The sequence below is a fragment of the Bos javanicus genome, chromosome 18 (assembly GCF_032452875.1).
Source record: "Bos javanicus breed banteng chromosome 18, ARS-OSU_banteng_1.0, whole genome shotgun sequence".
NCBI lineage: Eukaryota > Metazoa > Chordata > Mammalia > Artiodactyla > Bovidae > Bos > Bos javanicus.
In genome coordinates this window covers 38,678,057-38,694,290 of record NC_083885.1, presented here as the reverse complement: position 1 = coordinate 38,694,290, position 16,234 = coordinate 38,678,057, and positions in this window count along the sequence as shown.

Below are 16,234 nucleotides of genomic sequence, written 5' to 3'. Positions count from 1 at the left end.
ATAACGAACATCATTTTGTATGAATTGTAATAGTATTAAATACCTATCAGAATTTTTTTCCAGTAGTCATGTATGGATGTGAGAGTTGGACTGTGAAGAAAGCTGAGCGCCGAAGAATTGATACTTTTGAACTGTGGTGTTGGAGAAGACTCTTGAGAGTCCCTTAGACTGCAAGGAGATCCAACCAGTCCATTCTGAAGGAGATCAGCCTTGGGTATTCTTTGGAAGGAATGATGCTAAAGCTGAAACTCCAGTACTTTGGCCACCTCATGCGAAGAGTTGACTCATTGGAAAAGACTCTGATGCTGGGAGGGGTTGGGGGCAGGAGGAGAAGGGGATGACAGAGGATGAGGTGGCGGGATGGCATCACTGACTTGATGGACGTGAGTCTGAGTGAACTCCGGGAGTTGGTGATGGACAGGGAGGCCTGGCGTGCTGCGATTCATGGGGTTGCAAAGAGTTGGACACGACTGAGCAACTGAACTGATCTGATATGATATAAAGTTACTGGGGGAAGGAGTAGGGTAAATATCATCTTAAGAACAATAGGAATATATATAAAGGGAAAATACTGACAAATATAACACAGAAAGTAAGTGAATAAGAATTAACATAAAGAAGGAATCCAGGCTTTACAGAGGACACCAAACTTGAATGAGTTAATGATGTAATCAAATGGAAAAGAATACAACAAACAAAACTGCCATATTTTAACTGTATTAGGGATAGCATCAGAGAAGACAGAAGATTCATATAGATGACAAAGGAAACACAAGTTATTCAAAAACAGTAAAAGACATGAGCAAAGGTATGAAAGGAATATGGAAGTCCCATTGGGAGACCAGTAAACAGATTTGTTTGCCTGGAACTGAGGTCTCATGTAGAATACCTGATACAGTGCTCTCAATTTCATTCCCCAGAGCTTAGCATGGACACAAGCAGTACTCATTAAATATCTATGTAAAAAAATGAATTCCAACTGCAGTCCGTCTATCATGATAGATTAAGGGACTTCTCTGGAGGTGCAGTGGCTAACACTTTGTGCTCCCAGTGTAGGGGGCCTGGGTTTGATCCCAGGTCAGAGAACTAGATCCTACATGCCGCTACTAAAAAAGATCCCGTGTGCCACAACTAAGACCTAACACAACCAAATAAATAAAATAAATATTTTTAAAAGATAAATAAGATTAAGCAGTGCTTTCCAATAAGTATACCAAGGCATACTGGTGTGTCCAAATTAGGTAACTACTGTACTGAGAGGGTGATTCAGCCTTTAGAATAAAACCCTCCAGTCCTAAGATGGCTTGCTTCCTATCCTAGTATACCATATTAATATCATCATTTTCTAAGTGTAGTATGCCATAAAAAAGTTGGGAAACATTGAGTTTAAAACTTGTCTATGAGGAAGTATGCAATGGGATGAAGATGAAGATTAAATTCAAGAGGGTATACTGGTGCTAGTGGTAAAGAATCTGCCTGCCAATGGAGGAGACACAAGAGATGCAGGTTTGATCTCTGGGTTGGGAAGATCCCCTGGAGGAGGGTGTGGCAACCCACTCCAGTATTCTGGCCTGGAAAATCCAATGGACAGAGGAGCCTTGTGGGCTACCATCTGTAGTGTCACAGAGAGTCGGACACGACTGAAGTGACTTAGCACACGTGCATACATACTATACAATAGTCATTGTCTGGTTTGATGGTTCTGTGGAAGATCAAGAGAGAAAGAAAAGGAGAAGAAGGAGTCATTCAAAACTGCTCTAGTAGCCAAGGCACCAAACATATAGGCCTAAATAAGAGTAGCTACAAAATACATGAATTCAAAACAGATTATGAAAGAATAAGTTGCTTAGAAGTAAGTTTAGTTCAGTTCAGTAAACACTGCTGCCTGTTAAATATCAGCCATTTGTCAGGGACTAGGGATTTAAACTGAAGAAATAACTCCAGTCATTAGGGATTTATTTTTAGTTGTAGAAACAGAATTGCAGGTTTTCCTTAATACATTCTATTTCACATTAGCTCTAAGGAGAAAGGAAATATTACAAGGTATTACATATTGCACTATAAATCAAAGGTTGCTTTTGTTCAGTCGCCAAGTTGTGTCCAACTCTTTGCCATCCATGGGCCACAGCACACCAAGTTTCCTTGTTCTTCACTATCTCCCAGAGTTTGCTCAAACTCATGTCCTTTGAGTCAGCGATGCCACTCAACTATTTCATCTTCTGCATCCTTCTTTTCCTCTTGCCTTCAACCTTTCCCTCCTGCCTTCAACCTTTCCCAGCATCAGGGTTTTTCTCAATGAGTCAACTCTTTGCACCGGGTGGCCAAAGTATTGGAGCTTCAGCATCAGTATCAGTCTGTTCAATGAATATTCAGGGTTGATTTCCTTTAGGATGGACTGGTTGGATCTCCTTACTGTTTAAGGGACTCTCGAGATTTTTCTCCAGCACCATAGTTTGAAAGTATCAATTCTTCGGCACTCAGCCTTCTTTATAGTCCAACAGTCACATCTGTACATGACTACTAGAAAAACCATAGTTTTGACTATATGGACCTTTGTTGGGAAAGTAATGTCTCTGCTTTTTAATATGCTGTCTAGGTTTGTCATAGCTTTTCTTTCAAGGATCAATCATCTTTTAATTTCATGGTTGTGGTTTTAACTTACTTATTAAAGTTTCCAAAAGTAAGCCTTTTTCAGTTAAAAGGTTCAGGTACCAGGAATCAGAGGGCTATAAACAGAATCCTGTGGAACGGTCACATAAATCCAATGGCTGTAACAATCATTCTTAATATATTTGTACCCAATCAAGTGTTAGAATGCATGCTATTGACAAATATCTTCTAGCCTTTATGAGACGATAATACCAGCAATCATTTATTAGGGGATCGCTATTTATCAACATTGTGCCATTTTACATATATTATCTCATTTATTCTCCAAATATCCCAAAGGGTAGATATTATTATTCCCACTTTGTTCATAAAAATCAAAGCTTAGAATATTGTCACCTGTCCAAGGTTATCCAGCTGGTAAAATGGCAGAGCCAGAATAACCCAGGCCCATACTCTCAAGTCCATGTTCTTATTAAATGCATTTTGATAAATAAGTCATTCAAGAAAGGGCTTTGAGGAGGACACCTGAGATATAAAGGAAGAGCTACTGAGGCAAACATGGGCAAGGCCCACCCACGCAGTATTCTAGGAGACAGTGTGCTTGCCCAAGGCTTACTGACTAGATTCATATTATAAGAAATCTAGAGGTCTGTGTTTTAGGTTTTCATTGCTGCTATAATCAAATAATTTAGTGGCTTAAAACAACACAAATTCATTACAGTACAGTTTTATAGGTGAGAAAGCTGACATGATTCTCACTGGTCTACGATGAGAGTCAGCAGGGCTCTATTCCCTTCTGAAAATTCTAGAGGAGAATCTACTTCCTTGCCTCTTTGAGCTGCTAGAGGCCACCAGCAATCCATGGCTATGGCCTCTGGTCACCATCTTCAAAGCCAGCAATGGTGGGTTGAGCTCTCCTCTGACTGCCATTTCTATTGTTCTTCCATTATCCCATCACCCTTTCACCACAAAAGAGTTCTCCAATTATAAGAGAACAGGTGATTAGATTGGACACACCTATATAAACCATCATAATCTTCCCATCTTATATACTTTAACTTAATCACATCTACAAAGTCCCCTTTGCTGTGTAAGGTTAACAGGTTCCAGGGATTAGGACAGGTATCTATGGGGATTGGTAGGGAGCATTATTCTCAGTATGGTTAAGAGAATAGTGTCACTCAAAGTTTAAACCATGTAACTAGCCTCCTTATTCTAGTTTCCCAAGTGTGAGGCAACTTACTGACAACACTTTAGCTTGCCCTAAAACCTACTTATAGGAGAATGTGCTGTTTGCTGGGGGTGGAGTGGGGGAGGTAGGTACGATGTCCTATGCCCTGAGCATATACATTTTATATTATATTGACTCATTTTTTTCTGAGTCACACATTAGTATCTTTTGAGTGCTGTCAGAATGAGCCAGAACATTTTGGCCAGGAACTGTAGGATTTTGACAAAATCAATATTCTGAATCTTTAAGTTAAGGATCAGAGTTGGGGTATATTTAACAGGTCTATATCTATGATAAAAACAACCATTTGAAAACCATGTTTAAGAAACTATATCTATGAATGCAGTTATATGCCACCTTCTTTGGGCTTCCTGGTGGCTCAAATGGTAAAGCAGCTGCCTGCAATGCAGGCAATGCAATGCAACCGGGCTGATTCCTGGGTTGGGAAGATCCCCTGGAGAAGGGAATGGCAACTTACTCCAGTATTCTTTCCTGGAGAATTCCATGGACAGAGGAGCCTGGCGGGCTCCATGGGGTCACACAGAGTTGGACATGGCTGAATGACTAACATTTTCACTTTTTGATTTACAAAACTTAATTCAAAAAAAGATAATAATTGTGCTTTTCTGATTGTACCAGTGTAATCAATCAATTGGCTTGAAGTAGAATGTTCTTGGAAGGCAGGAGGGAGTTTCAAATCAACAACTTTTAAAACTTGGATCGCAGAGATAAGTGGTTGCCTAGAGCTGGGAGACTGAGGGAGAATAGGGAGACACTGCTAATGAGTATGGGGTTTTGTTTTGGGAAAATAAAATGTTCTAAAATTGGTTGTGGTGATGGCTGCATAACTCTGTGAATAACAAAAAAATCATTGCACTCTATATTTTAAGTGAATGAATTTTATGATATTGAATTATATCTCAAAAAAGTTGTTAAAAATGGGTCACAAGGAGAAGGCAGTGAAAGGAAGATCCGATTAAATACTAGAATGAAATGCGGGGGAGTGTCTTACGCAATTTATGATCTTAATGAAAAATCTTCCTTAGCATCTGCTACTTTCCTCTTTCTGTTCTCTACTCTAGCTTTTTAAAGATTCTGCTCTTGGAAAATTCACAACTTTCCACCTCTTTCCTTTTTTGTTTTTTAGTTTACTAATCAATTAATATACACCAACATACACAGCAAACTCATTCCAAAAATTATAAACAATATAGAATGTGATTCCAATGTTAATTCCCACTGCTAATGTATGGATGTCACAGTTGGACCATAAAGAAGGCTGAATGTTAAGGAATTGATGCTTTTAAGCTGTGGTGTTGAAGACTCTTGAGAGTCCCTTGGAATGCAAGGAGATCAAACCAATAAATCCTGAAGGAAATCAATCCTGAATATTCATTAGAAGGACTGATGCTGAAGCTAAAGCTCCAATACTTTGGCTACCTGATGTGAAGAACCAATTCACTAGATGCTGGGAAAGATTGAAGGCAGGAGGAGAAGGGGACAACAGAGGATGAGATGGTTGGATGGCACCACTGACTCAATGGACCTGAGTCTAAGCAAGCTCTGGGAGATGATGAAGGACAGGGAAGCCTGGTGTGCTGCAGTCCATGGGGTCATAAAGAGTCAGACACGACTGAGCGACTGAACAAAAACAAAGTATGAATAAAGGAATGTTCCCATCATGATCCTCTTTTAGATGCTCATGTTTTATTATCCTTGTTCTGTGTTGTGTGCTGATTCTCCATATTCCCTAAATCATTCCACATGCCACAACAGGCCTGTGCAAGATTCACGTGTCCTTGTATCACAATTCTCATATTAAATTCAAAGAATTATTGCTCTGTTTTACAGTTGTAACTATTACAGTGCCTAATAGTGACTCCACTGATGTGTACAAAGTTACTGAATGAGCACTCTGCATTTCTTTTTATCTTCATTCTCTTTCTCAAGAGCAATGATACCCCCCTTATCCAAACACCACAGCAGAGAAAAAACTGCTTGTCAGAGGTCACTAGTAAGTTATGCTTAAAAATGGAAGGTCAGGCAAGGTTTTTCATGAAGCTTTCTTATAGTTGATATGAAAATAATCAACTACTTTTCAAATAATCACTTTGAACAAGTGATGAAGCCATTTCAAAGAAAAAAAACCTTCCTGAAACTGACACATTAAATTTATAGTTTATTTAAATTAATAAAATATCATTACCCAAACCATAAAAAGGGGTTCCTTCAACCATGAGATGAAATACTTGCCTCGTATGAGCTTAGATGAAATGATTGTTACTTTTCTATATGAACATTAAAAGAGATCAGCCTCCATTTTCTGACTATCAAAAGAACTGAAGATGCAAACCTTGAGTGTAACTGCGCTTATATATACTGGGTTATCCATAAATCACCAGTCTATCACATTCTGTCATATGACCCCATGAAATTCAATTTATTCCCACATCATAGTATACCTAGTTGATATGCAGAAGGAACTTACGCTCTAAGAAGTGAAGATCAATATGTACAATTCACACTATTACTCTTTTAAATATGAACAACTGACCTTGTAGAACTAAAATACCAAAAATTCAGTTCCTGATATAAACCCACTACCTTTGTCAAATAGTTTATATTATTCATTTTTCCAGGTTTCTGCAAAAAATAAATATTATAGTTGAAACTGAATACCACTGAATATTGTTAAAAAATACCTTCAGTTCAGTTGCTCCGTCATGTCCAACTCTTTGTGCCCCCATGGACTGCAGCACGTCAGGCCTCCCTGTCCATCACCAACTCCCGGAGTTTACTCAAACTCATGTTCACTGAGTTGGTGATGCCATCCAACCATCTCATCCTCTGTCATCCCCCTCTCCTCTCTCCTTCAATCTTTCCCAGCATCAGGGTCTTTTCCAATGAGTCAGTTCATGACATCAGGTGGTCAAAGTATTGGAGTTTCAGCTTCAGCATCAGTCCTTCTAAATGAATATTCAGGACCGATTTCCTTTAGGATGCACTGGTTGGATCTCCTTGCAGTCCAAGGGACTCTCAAGAGTCTTCTCCAACACCACAGCTCAAAAGCATCAATTCTTCGGCACTCAGCTCTCCTTATAGTCCAACTCTCACATCCATACATGACTACTGGAAAAACCATAGCCTTGACTAGATGGACCTTGTTGACAAAGTAATGTCTCTGCTTTTTAATATGCTGTCTAGGTTGGTCATGACTTTTCTTCCAAGGAGTAAGCGTCTTTTAATTTCATAGCTGCAATCACCATCTTCAGTGATTTTGGAGCCCCAAAAAATAAAGTCAGCCACTGTTTCCACTGTTTCCCCATCTATTTGCCATAAAGTGATGGGACCGGATGCCATGATCTTAGTTTTCTGAATGTTAAGCTTTAAGATAAACAATTTATAACACATTTATAAGTTGGTCAAGATAGTGTTTTAATATACACAGAAATTCATGTTTATGTTCTGAGAATCCTTTTACATGATCAAAGGCTGAATTTTCCAAACAGGCAGATGTAGCTCATTAGATTTGCCATGGACTGTGAAAACCACTTGCCAATAGCATCAAAAGACTATTATTCATTTTAATCTCTCAAAGAGGACAGATCTTTCTTTGACAAACATTAGTGAAAAAGCTAAGTTTGGGGCTTAGTGACTGGAATAACTCAGCACAAGGAAATAACAGTGCAACTAAAGCCAAATGGAGACAGACTGATGTTCTAGCTTTTCACCTTCAGAGACCAGAGCTTCCACCTAGATTTCAAGGGAAAAAAAAAAAGAAAACAAAACCAAAACACCCGTTCCCCACAAACCCACATAGCAATAACAGTGCACTTGCTGCACGCATAATGATCTTACCATCTGACCTGACAGAACTGTCAGTCTGAATGGCAAATCCTCTGCATATGATTGAGTTTTGTAATCTCAACAGCTCAAAATAGAGAACTTAAGGGGCCAATCAAATCAGTTTTGACTGTCAATCACTGTCCAAGCAATGTAGTTAATCAGAAAAGTCAGGATGACATTCAGAAATTGTCTAAATCCTTGTTCAGCAATCATAAAGACAACTAAGAAAACTCTAGACATTTAAAATTCTGTAGATTTAAACTGAATACTGACATAGCTAGTATATCAAAGATGAAAATGTAACTATCTGGATAATTTGTGCAAATTAAGTAGTCTTGCTCTTCAGGCAGTTTTAAATCTTAATAACTAAATATTCAACTAAAAGTTTAGCTGAGTAAATAAAACCTGATGTTAGGTTTAGAAGTTATCGCTAACAGGGGTTCCAGGGTGCAGCTGTTCCATTACTTGATCAAGGTGCTAAGTTACATAGGTATCATCAGATTATAAAAATTTACTGAACTATACACTTACAATATATGAATCTTTGTGATCAAAGAAACACCACATCCTCTAGTCAATTGCCCCATGAATTTAGTCTCTGAGAATTTGGTATCAAATTCCCATCTTATCTAGATGCTCCCTGCTTTATACTTGTTTTTTAGCTTTTCAAGCTAAACAGTTTAAGGATAAACTCAAGTTAGATATATTACAGCAACAGAACATATTTCATTACATTTGGGCCAATTATCTTTTAACTTATAACAATGAAAATGATTTCTATTCTAAAGACTTGGGAAGGTATTTTTTTAAATAGTCTTGATAATCATGATACTTTATTCCTGAGAATATCTACCAAACCACAATTCATGCATATTACTCTTTAACAGTCACAAAGTAGTTTGTGAAAAATATATACAAGATTGAGTACAATACTTCAGTAATAGAGGGCACTCAAAATATTTGATATCAATGACAGAGGTAGATCAAGAGATATACTAAGACACTGTCAAAAGTATTTAAGGAATATCATGATGGGAAAAAGAATGAAACCCAGATATGAGTTTCAATTATGCAAAATACTAGTCTTAAAGTTAATTCCTTAAAATCCTATATTAGCTTATTATTTTTCTAAGGTAGAATCATTGCTCAAGTTGGTTTAGTCCACTGTATGCACAACTTGGAACCATAAAGGGATCCTTTCCCTTTTATGAGGCAAGTGTTATACAAATGTGGGATGAATGGGGCAAAAGAGAAAAAAGTATGCTTTTAATATAAAAAATTAACATGTACAATTTTATACATACCACAAGAATCTCAAAATTATGATAGTATATGCTGCTGCTGCTAAGTCGCTTCAGTCGTGTCTGACTCTGTGCGACCCCATAGACGGCAGCCCACCAGGCTTCGCCGTCCCTGGGATTCTCCAGGCAAGAACACTGGAGTGGGTTGCCATTTCCTCCTCCAATGCATGAAAGTGAAAAGTGAAAGTGAAGTCGCTCAGTCCTGTCTGACTCTCAGCGACCCCATGGACTGCATGCAGCCTTTCAGGCTCCTAGTATATGAGGCTAAGATAAATAGTAACTGGCTACATTTCTTCAAAAAAAAAAAATTAACAGTTACATCCTGTGTTTGTTCTAGAAGCTAAATAATCCAAGAAGGCAAATCCGAAATCAGACTGTCGAAAAGGCACAGAAAGTAATCTTATTGGTTGATATTTGTTTCTGTTAGTAATACAGCAACAATTTTAAATCAAATTCAATGAAAGGAGCACTTTTCTTCCAAAAAGAAAATTTACATTACCCACTATAGCTTAAAATTAATCAATGGGTCAAAATTCTGAGAAAGAAAAGTGGTTAAAGTTGGTCTTAACCTTTGGTTAAAATAAATTTTTAAATACCTGTCTAATATTAATGGCTGTGCAACACTCAGGTTTTCCACATGAGTAATACTTTTTAAAACGTAATTTTAGCAAATTGGCAGCATAGAGTAATAAGTCCAAAGTTCATCTCACTTCCTCCATAATATTAACCAGGGTTTCAATGGAATACTCTGCTTAGATTTAGGTTAGCAGCCCAGTGTTTTCACATAACCAAAAGCTGAATTAAATATTAGTTGGGTCATATGACGATGCCATTGCTGTATCTCAAAAATAGCCAAATCTTGGCAATTTCATGTGTTTTAACCTAATATGAGTGTTTTAGACAGTTCAAACTTCAGAAAACAGCAAATACACACAAAAAATTGTTTACATGATGTGAAAATACATGTAAAAAATGTTTCTAAAGGAAACAATTAAATGCAAGGTATAAAGAGAAATAAAGATAGTGGGCTTTATGAGAAGGGGAAAAAAATCAGGCAGTTCAACAGGTTACTGAAATCCTGGTAGTGATCGATAAATTGACTTCTGCTTCACCTTTTATGAAGAGGCTGTACTTAGCAAATCACTGTGTAAGCTGCCTCAATAACAGGACTCCTGCTACCAAGTTTATGTGAAATGATTCCAACAAAGAAATTAATTTCTTCATGACAAGAAAAGGTTATCCGAAAAGGGGAAAACACAGGAGACTGAGCTTTCTGCTAATAAAACGGACAAATATCAGTTTAGGCATTGAATTCAAAGCTGTTTTATGCTCTGCAAAATCTGAATTCCTTGTAGCTCATCTACTACATTGCTTTAGAGACATACACACACATATACATACATGCATATATAGATACATACTTGCCTATTACCTTTTTTTTCAAGTTTCCTAGTTTTAGCACTGAAAGTTTCATGATCTAGAAACTCAAGCCTAGGCAAACTGGGAAGATTAGTTACCCTAATGTACAGCTCCCAATCCATGCACCTTGCATGTATGTGCTTATGTGTATAACCCCCATACACTCACCATCCCAAGCCCCCCAAAATGGTTTCCTATAACTTACAATGAATTTATTATCTCTTTAGAAAATAAATTGGTGTTATAAAAATAATCTAAAAGCTGTTACTTGTTTTGTGACTATATTAATAAAATATGTAACCAGCAGTGATCAAATCTGAGAACTTAGAAACAGCCATTCATCACAAGCCATCAGACCTACTCTTTCCTAAAAAGTTTCATGTTTCATTCATATGTTGATAAGCATAAACTTCTTACAATTATGCTCCGTTTTATAACTATGAGGAAAAACTCAGGCATTCTATAGGTTCAAATCTCAGCTTCACCACTTACCAACAATGTAGCTTTAAGAGAAATTACTTGACCTATCAATTCTCTACTTTCTATTATAGGGTTTTCATGATTATTAAATGATGCTGCTGCTGCTGCTAAGTCACTTCAGTCGTGTCCGACTCTGTGCAACCCCATAGAAGGCAGCCCACCAGGCTCCCCCGTCCCTGGGATTCTCCAGGCAAGAACACTGGAGTGGGTTGCCATTTCCTTCTCCAATGCATGAAAGTGAAAGTGAAGTCACTCAGTCGTGTCTGACTCTTCGAGACTCCATGGACTGCAGCCTACCAGGCTCCTCTGTCCATGGGATTTTCCAGGCACGAGTACTGGAGTGGGGTGCCATTGCCTTCTCCTATTAAATGATGCAATATATATAAAATGCTTAGCATAAAATTAATTCCCAATAAAAGTTACTTATTACTATCATTGCTATCAGTATATTGTACGGGTAAGAACTTGCAAGTGCACTGAAGGAGGCAGTCACCCATTCCTGTCTTCTTTGATGGAAACATTTTCTATTAAAAACAATTTATTTCCTTTTATAATATTAAGATTTTCAGAATTATTCTTTCTGAATGTAAAAACTAAGAGAATTCTCAATAGTTTACAAGGCTGTCCTTATAATAAGATTAATTACTTCTTTACATGGAACTTCTTCCAATTACTGAGTTTCAACATTGGATATAATAGTAAAAGAAGAGAATAAAAATCAAAGCTCCTTGCTCTCTAACTTTAATAAAGTATAATATTTAATGGGCTAAAATACAGGTGGTAAAGTTCTACCTGTACTAAAAAGAACAAGTAGAAACATTAAATCAAAATAGAATCAAATTATATTTTAGAGTTTGAGGAAATCTTTAAAATCATCTAATCCAATGCCCTCATTTTATAAGACCCAGAAAGGGTGATTTGTCCCATGTTATATGGCCAGAATTAGAAATAATACAAGAATTCAAATCTCCTGACACCTACCTCAATTATCTGTTAATATGCTTCTCTCCAAATCACAAGTGAAAATCATAAGACAAATTCCTTTTCCAAAATTTCCAATAAAAATTATCTTCGAATACACAAAGATAATTATGGGGGAGTGTGACGAGAAAGAGGAAGGAAAAATAACTAGTATTGGGTTGGCCAAGAAGTGCCTTTGGTTTTTTTAGGTAAAAATAAGAGACACATTTTTTGTTTTCACCAAGAACTTTATTGAACAACGTATTCACCGTTTTGTTCTACTACTTTCTACCATTATCAAGGCAACTTCATAATTCCATCTTCCCAAAACCTTTTTATCTTTTTGAGCAAAGGACTATTCCAGGTGCCTTTTACAATCTTCCAGGAAACTGAAATTCTTCCACTAAGAGACTTCTGTAAAGATAGAAATAAAAAGAAATCCAAAGGTGTGATTTCTGGTGAATATAGCAGATGAATTAGAAGTTCCTAGCCAAGTAACAGTTTTGCTTGGTCATCAAAGAAACATGCAGTCTTGCATTATCCTGATGGAACATGTGTTTTCTTTTGACTAATTTCAAATGCTTTTTGTCACGTGCCGCTTTCATTTGATCTAACTGGGAGCACTACTTGTTGGAATCAATTGTTTGGTTTTCCAGAAGGAGCTCATAATAGAGGACTCGCTTTCAATTCTACTGTAGATACAACATCACCTTTTTTGGATGAAGATTGGACTTCGATGTGGTTGGTGGTAGTTCATTTTGCTTGTCCCATGATCTCTTCAGTTCCACATTATTGTACAGTATTTACCTTCCATTACCCATCACAGTTTGTTTTAAAAATGGAGCATTTTCATTAAGTTTAAGTGGAGAATTGCATGCAGAAATGAGACCAAGAAAGTAAGAAGGTCTTTTCACTTAACTTATGTGAAAGCCAAACATCAAAGTGAATAACATAACCAAGCTGGTACAAAAGATTTTCAATGTCTGATTTGGATATTCTGAGTATATTTCGAGAGCTATCTCCTCCGTAGTGTAACATTGACTGTTTTCAATTAATATTCGAGTTGACTGCTATCAACTTCAACTGGTCTATCTGACAGTGGAACATTGTCCAGCGAGAAATCTCCAGCATGAAACTTTGCCACTTCTGACATGTTCGACCAGTCACAGCACCTTCTCCATACACTGAACAAATCTTTTTTTGTGCATTTCAGTTGTGTTTTTATCTTTCTTGAAATAATAAAGCAAATATGCCAAAAAAATTTTTTTCTTCTACCTTCAATATTAAAACAGCTATACAAAATTCACCAGTTTTGTGAAGTTTTCTTTAAAATGAACACTGATATGACAGCTGTCACAATACAATCTAACAAAATTGTTTTGCATGAAGTTAAAGACAACTAAGCACTACTAGAGTTATCTTACAGGAAAAGCCAAAGAAACATTTTGGCCAACCCAATACTATGTCATAGAATATACTTTGAAGTCTAACAGAGAGCCACCTCTGTCATTTCTCCCTTCTGCAACAACAGCCAAAGTACTTACTCTATCTGATCTTCAGGTTCCTCATTTGTAAAGTGGGAATAATATCACCTAGAACAAATAACATATAAAAATGGTTAGAACAGTACAAGTTGGGAGTCACACTACCAAACGCAGAATTTTAAAACCACAACCTACTTGTTTGACCAAATTATATAACCTTTTTGAGCCACATAAAGTACTTTAGCACAGAATATGACACATAAAAATTGCAACAAGTTTTAATTTTATCAATACTGTATATAACTCACCAGGCACTTAGTGGGCAGTGAATAATAAAAATAACTACCACCACCAAAACACCTGCTTTTAAAAGTAAAATAGATGACAAAGGTAACATGCTTTATAATATTCAATATCATCTATCTTAAAATATGCCTACATATATAAAGTTCATTAGACTGGGATTAAATGTCAATTTTTATAAGTACATTAAGCAAGAGAGTTCCAGAAAAACATCTACTTCTGCTTTACTGACTATGCCAAAGCCTTTGACTGTGTGGATCACAACAAACTGTGGAAAATTCTGAAAGAGATGGGAATACCAGAACACCTGAACTGCCTCCTGAGAAATCTGTATGCAGGTCAAGAAGCAACAGTTAGAACTGGACACGGAACAACAGACTGGTTCCAACTCAGGAAAGGAGTATGTCAAGGCTGTATATGGTCACCCTACATTTAACTTATATGCAGGGTACATCATGTGAAATGCCAGGCTGGATGAAGCACAAGCTGGAATCAAGATTGCCAGGAGAAATATCAATAACCTCAGATATGCAGAGGACACCACCCTTATGGCAGAAAGTGAAGAGGAACTAAAAAGCCTCTTGATGAAAGTGAAAGAGGAGAGTGAAAAAGTTGGCTTAAAGCTCAACATTCACTTCATGGCAAATAGATGGGGAAACAATGGAAACAGTGATAGACTTTATTTTTTTGGGCTCCCAAATCACTGCAGATGGTGACTGCAGCCATGAAATTAAAAGACACTTGCTCCTTGGAAGAAAAGCTATGACCAACCTAGACAGCATATTAAAAAGCAGAGACATTACTTTGTCAACAAAGGTCTATATAGTCAAAGCTATGGTTTTTTTCAGTAGACATGTATGGATGTGAGAGCTGGGCTATAAAGAAAGCTGAGTGCCGAAGAACTGATGCTTTTGAACTGTGGTGCTGCAGTCCCTTGGACTGCAAGGAGATCCAACTAGTCCATCCTAAAGGAAATCAGTCCTGAATATTCATTGGAAGGACTGATGCTAAAGCTGAAGCTCCAATACTTTGGCTACCTGATGCGAAAAACTGACTCATTAGAAAAGACCCTGATGCTGCACAGACTGAAGGCCGGAGAAGGGAATGGCAGAGGATGAGATGGTTGGATGATATCACCAACTTGATGCACATGAGTTTGAGTAAGCTCCAAGAATTGATGATGGACAGGGAAGCCTGGAGTGCTGCAGTCCATGGGGTCACAAAGAGTTGGACGCGACTGAGTGACTGAACTGACTGACTGATATTATAAGTATCAAGTAAATAATTCTATAGTGACATATTTAAGAAAATCTGTGGCTTTCAGAGTATTAAAATTTAAACTTCTCAGTTCACAAGTCAGAAAACACGACATAAAGTCAGAAGTTAGGTAAGAGCAGAAGTATTACAAACAATGAAATAAAGATAAAATTACAGCATCAGTACATTTGAAAATCTGTAGTAGACTGCATATACAAGAAACCATATGTTTATTATGACATGGTTTTCATAAATTCCTAATCAAAAATATAATAAAAGGAAAAGAAACAGTAGAAAAATACATTCAACATATCACCATTTAAGAGAACCAATTCCCTGGTGATTAGAAAAGATCTATCTCTGAACTGGGTGGAAAGGCATGATTCCTAAATCCAAAGGGAAATTAAAACCACAAAGTTTAAACAAAACAGCATGAAAAAAAAAATCAATACCTTACAAAATAAAAAGGAATCATTTAGTTTTCAGCTTTCTCTTTACAAAAATTCTATTTTTATATCTGATACATTGGTTTAAGATACTATCATGTGTTCAAGCTCCAGTTGTAGGAAAATACCTGTTTATCTCTGCTACTTTTAAAGGTAAATAGGAGATTTTGTATTTAAGTTACAATGTGGAATACTTCAGAGTAACCTCATGCCAAAATGGCACATTTCTGAGGGATGCAAAGGTATTCAATAAAAAGCTTTTAAAGGCATATTTTTAAACTTGCAGCAGGAAAGCTTTTCTGTGTCAAGACAGTAATTCTTTTAACAGCATTGATCAAAATGTCATTCTTTTATGAGTGTACAATACCTTTTAATGGCATACAACAAGCCATTAGGGTTATACACCTCTGTACAGCAGACAGCTTACTGGAAAAAAGGGAACACTGGCCAAGATACAGTCAGTAGGTTTTATGCTTCTAACAGGCAACCTTTTCGCCCCTAGCTGCTTCATTGTGAAATCCACTACTGAAATTATCCAAAGATTAAGTGTAAGCTCTCTTCACTTCCGTAATTTGGAAGCATTTTCACAGAGGCATAAACTGCAAGGTCTAAACTGTATCTCTGTAGATACCATGAGATGGCCTTGAAAACTGCCTCTCACCAAGGGCCAGTGAGAAATTATTCATGAAGATTAGAAAAGAATGATGGTTTTATTTACTTTGCTACTTTCTGGGGAAAGAAGAAAGTGAATTTAAAAAGTGTTATGAGATAATTACTTTTCATATTTATTTATAAAGCCAAATAGTAAAGGAACATTAAAGTTACATAATATTTTACCATAAAATATCTATCTTCATCAACTAATGTTGATTAGGTAATTTTTTGTAAAGGAAACCT